Below are 7,528 nucleotides of genomic sequence, written 5' to 3' on the forward strand. Positions count from 1 at the left end.
CTCAAGGGAGAAGGGAGAAGGGAAAAGGGAGATACTGACCTTTCTGAGTTTTAAGGCTTGCTTTGGAAGAGAAGAGTTCTAGTTTCTACAGCCTGCCTTGGGGAAGAAAATTTCTGGTTCCTTTGACTTGCTTCAGGGAGAAGACAAGAATTTCCTTCTTGGTCTCATTTGATGATTTCTCCTTTTCACTCTAGTAGACCATGAGCATCTTCTAAGTTTCTATCATCGGTATCTGCCCTTCCTCACGCTTAGCCTCTCTTTTAGGGGCAGTGTCTATCTAAGCCCATAGTTGCTGATGAAAAAATCTAATTCTGACCTCTCCTTTGCAATCATTTCCTGTGTCTCAAGGTCTTCTGTCTTTTTGAGAGCTCGAGTCCTATGATCCTTTCTTCTTATGAATGTCCATGCTACATACTGCTTACATTTTTCTCCCATTTATTCATTGTATTTTCATATGCAAAATGAGGATAAGATAACAATAGTATCCATTTCATAGAGTTAAATACTCAATAAATATGTACTATAATAATTAATAAAGATCTGACTCCCAGAGTGCCTAGTGCAGAGTTTCATATATGATGAATACTAATGAATAGAGTGCCGTTGAAATAGAGCTATATGCGTTTTGATGCTAAAGTCCTAACTCTCTTCTTCAGAATAATAGCCAGCCCTCAGAGCTTTATCATTCCTTACTTTACATGTCACGCTCCATCTATGCATGACTTCTCTCCTTAATTGAATGGATCTTTCTTTCATGATTTTTACTCTCTGAATCTGTTTACAGATGCCATCCTCACTACTGAGCACAAACTCTGTCCTCCTTCACTTCTCACCTTCTTTGGGTCTTAACTTAGATATCACTTCCTCTAAGAAGTCTTTCATTACTCCCAAATCCATGTTAGATTCCCTTTCTAGGCAGTCCAATAGAATCCATCTCTGTATAGTGTATAATTATTATACATGTATCTGTTTCTATTTCCCATTAGATCATAACTTCTCTGAAGTCAAGGACCTTTTTCTGTCTTATTTAGTATTATAATCTCATTGTCTGGCCCAGTATGTGATACACAGTGTGTGCTTAATAAATGAATGAACATTGCTTTGGTAATGCCTTACCACTACAAATATGCAACACAGTCTCCCCTTGTGAGATATCCTTGAAATTCATTTAAACCTGATTCTGCTATAAGAAAGTTTAAGACAGGGACAGGTACCACCCTATACTTCCCCAGGAACAGGCATTTACCCATAAAAATAGGATGTAGAAATAAAATCTCTAGAGTTTTTCCAGCATTTCATAACCCTGATTAACTATAGCCATTACCAATCTCTTCCTATCTCACCCTGCTGAGGTGTCTGAGTCCCACCAGTTCAAGGTAGTGCCAATCTCAAACCAAAGGACCATCCTCAGAGACAACAATCAAAAGAGGATGACAAGAGAACAGATGAGTCAAGCTAAATCCTTACATTTGTCATAGGATTTGCTGCAGCCAGAATCGGTCAATAGCTTGGCACTTCACAAAGCCGTGTATTCCCTGATACCTTGTAGGAACATGAGTTAAATAATGACTAAGGGAAAAATGCCAGCCACTGAGTTGCCAAAAGATACAATTATAATTAAACCTGGCGCTTTGGAAAAAGCAGATCCAACTGCACCCGATTCTATTGCACCTGGTATATTTTTTTTCTATAGAAACAACTTAATAAGTTTGCTGTCCTTTTAGGAGCTGATCTATATTATTAGAAATTAACATTAAAGCCAGAAAGCCTGACTATGAACATTTTGGAAAATTCAAAGTAAATAACTATTTTCAAACATCTAGAGTTTAAGGTTTTAATAAAATCAGAAAATACTAGGAAAAGAAGTCACCAGTACCTTTTGTATTGAAAATTGTTGGGGAGTTTCAATATGATGAAATGAGCATGTCACACCCATAAATGAACCTCTAAGATTAATTTGATTACTTGCCTACAGCAGCAAAATTCCATAACCAGATAATGTTGCTTGAGGCCTTCTCTTGCTTTGGAGTTGGATAATCTAAATTATGTAACATCTAGTTGATTTTCACTTCATCATGTATCAAGGATCATCTCTGCAGATAAAAAGAAAATTTTCTGTTGAGCTGCATGTTAGCTCATTGAGAGTGGCAAAGAATTACAGATGGATGTGCTTTGTTGGATTAAGCTTCTTGACGACAGAAATACTCTAGAATCATTGACACATCCAGTATGGTTACCACAAAATAGAAAGGGGGAGCTCTGTGAAATCAGGAGGACTTTGATTTCAACCACAGCTTGGCAACTAGCTTTTTGTGTGACCATGAGAAAGACATTTGCTGTCTTTAAGCAAATTGGTTTAAGCAAATTGGTGGAGGTTGTCAGATAAATGCGTTCTTTATAGCTGAGTGACAGGTTCTTTCTTGAAGGGAGATCCAGAAAACACACCCCCATAATAGCCATAAGTGCAATTTTTATTGTATTATAAAAAGAATTATATTATAAAACTTAAAGTTTGCAGTAACCTGCTATTGCCTACATAGTAAGCCTAGACTTCTGCCTAGCCTGTGAGATTTTACTAGACTTCTGTCTAGCCTGTGAGATCTCCGTAATGTTGGCCTGTCGTTCTTAGTCAATCTTATTTATATTACGTTCCAACACGAACCCTGTTTTGGAGGAATGGATACATTAGAAAAGTCTCATGTTGGAAGGAAATGATCAGGTCCTGGTCATGATCAGTCATAATCTGGGGGCTGCCAGAAGAATAGTAAGTCTTTATTTAAGGGAAATCTAAATGAACTTTATGGCTAAAGTAGACTCTGTTTAGGCTAGGTCAGTTTACATGGGAAAGACTCCATGGGAAGATATTTGAACTAGTTCCAAGTAAGATGTGACTCTAACGTCTTGCATCAATTATAGTATGAAAAATTAAAAAGTGTGATACCAGTGAAAATGTAGGGAAAAGGAACTCCAAAGTTCATTCCACTATAAAAATTATTTAACAACTGGGTGAACTTGGCAGAGTAAAGCCTTTAAGAACTCTGGAACCTAACCAAAAGCCTGCAGCAACCCAGAGAGCACTTACTCAACAAAAAACTCTGAATCTCAATAAGAACAGTGAGATTCGTGGCATTTTAATACCACATGTCATGATCCCCAGCTCAGTCTTGAAACTAAAATTTGACATTCCCCTGGTGACATTCCCAGCACTAGTATAAGAAGGAGCAGCATGGGTTTTATTCACAACTGTCCTTAGTTCATCTGTGTAACTGATCCTTGGAAGAGTAGCTCAGACTGAAAACTTTACTTCTTAAATTAAAAATAAGACAAGGGTGCTCACTCTCACCACTTTTATTAGAAGTCCTAGCCAAAGCAATCAGGCAAGGAAAATAAGTGAATAAAATGCATCCAAATCAGAAGGAAAGAAATAATTTTGTCCCTTTTTGAAGACTACATGATCTTATACATAGAAAATTCTACACTCCATTAAAAAATCTGTTAAAACTAATAAACAAATTCAGTAAAGTTGCAGGATACAAAATCAACATACAAAAATCAGTTGTGTTTTTATACACTAACAACACACTCTCTAACAAGGAAATTAGAAAGGCAATCCCATTTACAATAGCACCAAAAAGGATAACATATTAAGGAATAAACTGATGAAATGAAAGGCTTGTACACATAAACTACAAAACTTTCATGAAAGAAATTTCAAAAGACAGAAATAAATGGAAAGACATCTTTTTTATTTATTTTATTTTTATTTATTTATTTTAATTATACTTTAAGTTCTAGGGTACATGTGCACAACATGCAGGTTTGTTACATATGTATAATGCACGGTGTTGGTGTGCTGCACCCATTAGCTCGTCATTTACATTAGGTATATCTCCTAATGCTATCCCTCCTCCCTGCCCCCACTCCACGACAGGCCCTAGTGTGTGATGTTCCCCACCCTGTGTCCGAGTGCTCTCATTGTTCAGTTCCCACCTATGAATGAGAACATGCAGTGTTTGGTTTCTGTCCTTGCGAAAGTTTGCTCAGAATGATGGTTTCCAGCTTCACCCAGGTCCTATAAAGGACATGAACTCATCCTTTTTTATGGTTGCATAGTATTCCATGGTGTATGTGTGCCACATTTTCTTAATGCAGTCTATCATTGATGGACATTTGGGTTGGTTCCAAGTCTTTGCTATTGTGAATAGTGCCAAAATAAACATACGTGTGCATGTGTCTTTATAGCAGCATGATTTATATCCTTTGGGTATATACCCAGTAATGGGATGGCTGGGTCAAATGGTATTTCTAGTTCTAGATCCTTGAGGAATCGCCGCACTGTCTTCCACAATGGTTGAACTAGTTTACAGACCCACCAGCAGTGTAAAAGTGTTCCTGTTTCTCCACAACTTCTCCAGCACCTGTTGTTTCCTGACTTTTTAATGATCACCATTCTAACTGGTGTGAGATGGTATCTCATTTTGGTTTTGATTTGCATTTCTCTAATGGCCAGTGATGATGAGCATTTTTTCATGTGTCTGTTGGCTGCATAAATGTCTTCTTTTGAGAAGTGTCTGTTCATATCCTTTGCCCACTTTTTGATGGGGTTGTTTGATTTTTTTCTTGTAAATTTGTTTAAATTCTTTGTAGATTCTGGATATTAGCCCTTTGTCAGATGGGTAGATTGCAAAACTTTTCTCCCATTCTGTAGGTTGCCTGTTCACTCTGATGGAAGTTTCCTTTGCTGTGCAGAACCTCTTTAGTTTAATTAGATCCCATTTGTCAATTTTGGTTTTTGTTGCCATTGCTTTTGGTGTTTTAGACATGAAGTCCTTGCCCATGCCTATGTCCTGAATGGTATTGCCTAGGTTTTCTTCTAGGGTTTTTATGGTTTTAGGTCTAACATTTAAGTTTTTAATCCATCTTGAATTAATTTTTTTTTTAAACTGATTTTACAAAATCCAGCCATGAGATGCACAACTCATTCCCTAGAAACTTCTTTTCCAGCCCCATGCGCTCTCCCCAGCAGCCCAAGGCATCCAGCAACCGTCCCCCAGGAGAAGATCCCACCACAGCAACACCTTTCTTCAGGCCGGGCTCTGCTCCCAACATGAGTCAACACAGTCCATTCCGTTGGAGGCCAATTTATTCTCAAATTTTGCCAACACAGAAATATTGTCCTTTATTCCAGCCAGCCTCCTGCACAGGGCTGGGCCCACATCCTGGGCTCTGCATCTTGATCAGGGCTGGTGCAGGTCAGCCTGGTCACCCTGGCCAGTGCTCACACTGGAAGTCCATCCCAGGCAAAGTCACCTCCTTCAAGGCCTGCCCTCTCTCTGATACCAGCAAAGGAAAACAGATGCCTGTCCATATAATAGGAGTGTCAGACTATCAAACGTTCAAACGTTCACGGGACAGAACGCTGAGCGTAGACATAGCCTCTCTAATCTCTGCCACCTAATGACACAGATGTGACACGGCAGCCACAGCTGCAACGCCTCTAGGGGCAGCTTGAATTAATTTTTGTATAAGGTGAAGGGCAGGGATCCAGTTTCAGCTTTCTACGTATGGCTAGCCAGTTTTCCCAGTACCATTTATTAAATGGGGAATCCTTTCCCCATTTCCTGTTTTTGTCAGGTTTGTCAAAGATCAGATGGTTGTAGATGTGTGATATTACTTCTGAGGGCTCTGTTCTGTTTCATTGGTCTATATCTCTGTTTTGGTACCAGTACCATGCTGTTTTGGTTACTGTAGCCTTGTAGTATAGTTTGATGTCAGGTACCATTATGACTCCAGCTTTGTTCTTTGGGCGTAGGATTCTCTTGGCAATGCAGGCTCTTTTTCTGGTTTCATATGAACTTTAAAGTAGTTTTTTCCAATTCTGTGAAGAAAGTCATTGGTAGCTTGATGGGGATGGCATTGAATCTATAGATTACCTTGGGCAGTATGGCCATTTTCACGATATTGATTCTTCCTATCCATGAGCTTGGAATATTCTTCCATTTGTTTGTGTCCTCCTTTATTTTGTTGAGCAGTGGTTTGTAGTTCTGCTTGAAGAGGTCCTTCACATCCCTTGTAAGTTGGATTCCTAGGTATTTTATTCTCTTCAAAGCAATTGTGAATGGGAGTTCACTCATGATTTGGCTCTCTGTTTGTCTGTTCTTGCTGTATGAGAATGCTTGTGATTTTTGCACATTGATTTTGCATCCTGAGACTTTGCTGAAGTTGCTTATCAGCTTAAGGAGATTTTGGGCTGAGACAATGGGAATTTCTAAATATACAATCATGTCATCAGCAAACAGGGACAATTTGACTTCTTCTTTCCTAGTTGAATACCCTTTATTTATTTTTCTTGCCTGACTGCCCTGGGCAGAACTTTCAACATTATGTTGAATAGGAGTGGTGAGAGAGGGCATCCTTCTCTTGTGCCAGTTTTCAAGGGAATGCTTCCAGTTTTTGCTCATTCAGTGTGATATTGACTGTGAGTTTGTTATAAATAGATCTTATTATTTTGAGATACGTCCCATCAATACCTAGTTTATTGAGAGTTTTTATCATGAAGGACTGTTGAATTTTGTTGAAGGCCTTTTCTGCACCTATTGAGATAATCATGTGGTTTTTGTCTTTGGTTCTTTGTATACGATGGATTATGTTTATTGATTTGCATATGCTGAACCAGCCTTGCATCCCAGGATTGAAGCCAACTTGATCTTGGTGGATAAGCTTTTTGATGTGCTTCTAGACTCAGTTTGCTAGTATTTTATTGAGGATTTTTGCATCCATGCTTATCAGGGATACTGGTCTAAAATTCTCTTTTTTTGTTTTGTCTCTGCCAGGTTTTAGTATCAGGATGATACAGTCCTCATAAAATGAGTTAGGGAGGATTCCTTCTTTTTCTATTTATTGGAATAGTTTCAGAAGTAATGGTACCAGCTCCTCTTTGTACCTCTGGTAGAATTCAGCTGTGAATCTGTCTGGTCCTGAACTTTTTCTGGTTGGTAGGCTATTAATTATAGCCTCAATTTAGGAGCCTGTTATTGGTCTATTCATGGATTCAACTTCTTCCTAGTTCAGTCTTGGGAGAGTTTGTGTGTCCAGGAATTTATCCATTTCTTCTAGATTTTCTAGTTTATTTGCATAGAGATGTTTATAATATTCTCTGATGGTAGTTTGTATTTCTGTGGGATCGGTGGTGATATCCCCTTTATCAGTTTTTATTGCGTTTATTTGATTCTTCTCTCTTTTCTTCTTTCTTAGTCTTGCTAGTGGTCTATCCATTTTGTTGATCTCTTCAAAAAACCAGCTCCTGGGTTCATTGATTTTTTGAAGGGTTTTTTGTGTCTCTATCTCCTTCAGTTCTGCTCTAATCTTAGTTATTTCTTGCCTTCTGCTAGCCTTTGAATGTGTTTGCTCTTGCTTCTCTAGTTCTTTTAATTGTGATATTAGGGTGTGAATTTTAGATCTTTCAGCTTTCTCTTGTGGGCATTTAGTGCTATAAATTTCCCTCTACACTCTGCTTTAAATGTGTCCC

General features: G+C 38.4%; 1 non-coding gene across 1 annotated transcript; it reads right to left on the reverse strand.

The window, feature by feature from the left end:
• Positions 1 to 5,376: 5,376 nt before the first annotated feature.
• On the reverse strand, positions 5,377 to 5,508 carry LOC117078662. Its single transcript, XR_004435098.1, has one exon. It is a non-coding gene; the product is annotated as a small nucleolar RNA SNORA17 (small nucleolar RNA).
• Between the last annotated feature and the right edge of the window lie 2,020 nt (positions 5,509 to 7,528).

This window comes from Trachypithecus francoisi, unplaced genomic scaffold (genome assembly GCF_009764315.1).
Source record: "Trachypithecus francoisi isolate TF-2019V2 unplaced genomic scaffold, Tfra_2.0 Lachesis_group6, whole genome shotgun sequence".
Taxonomy (NCBI): Eukaryota; Metazoa; Chordata; class Mammalia; order Primates; family Cercopithecidae; genus Trachypithecus; species Trachypithecus francoisi.